General features: G+C 66.3%; 1 protein-coding gene across 1 annotated transcript in view; it reads right to left on the bottom strand.

The window, feature by feature from the left end:
• The window catches only part of SKOR1 (SKI family transcriptional corepressor 1), a 13,090-nt gene that overhangs the window by 5,440 nt on the left and 6,955 nt on the right, over window positions 1-695 (bottom strand).

Below are 695 nucleotides of genomic sequence, written 5' to 3'. Positions count from 1 at the left end.
CCACCTGAGAGCCCCCCTCCCAGCCCACACACCACGCGGACAGCTTCCCACCGGGAATTCGAAGAGACCCGGACAACGATGAGTTGGGGTGGAAGAAGATTCCGGGGACCCCGCACTGCAGTGGCCTGGCTTTGGGGAGAGGCCGCCCTCTCCTTACCCGCTGCCCTTCCCTGGAGCAGAGTCTCACCCGGATGGGAGTGTTACCCGCCATGCCTCACCTTCGCCTTCCTCTGGCGTTGGGTCCCTTCTCTCCTCCACCTTCTCCCTCCAGACCCCCTTCATTCGTCTTTTTCTGGTTCTGTGTGACTGACGGCCCCTGCCTGTCTCCTCCTCACTCCCATCCATGAAAACACAGCACCGGCGTTTCTCAGGCCTTCCCACCGCCCCCACCTCCCGAAACCTTCAGCTGGGGGCTCCAGCGAGCGCAGCTCCGCGGGGCTCTCGAAGCTGGGGCCCACCCAGGGAGCCGAAGGCCTGCTGCTCCAATGCGGGCTTCAGAACAAAATCCCCGTCCCCCGGCCCGGCGGGGCCAGCCCCAAATCTTCGGCGGTGCGGGTTAACCCCCAAACCCCCCACCGGGGGGGCGGGCCCTGGGCTTCCCCTTTGGCCGGGGGGAGGGCCCCCCCAGGGCCCGCAAAGCTCTCTGCAAGTCTAATGGTTCCCCTTTGGGGGGGTTCCCCTCTGAAGGCTCCCCC

The sequence above is a fragment of the Myotis lucifugus genome, unplaced genomic scaffold (assembly GCF_000147115.1).
Source record: "Myotis lucifugus unplaced genomic scaffold, Myoluc2.0 scaffold_338, whole genome shotgun sequence".
NCBI lineage: Eukaryota > Metazoa > Chordata > Mammalia > Chiroptera > Vespertilionidae > Myotis > Myotis lucifugus.
The sequence above is the reverse complement of the archived record's forward strand: the minus strand, read 5'-3'. Positions and strand labels throughout refer to the sequence as shown.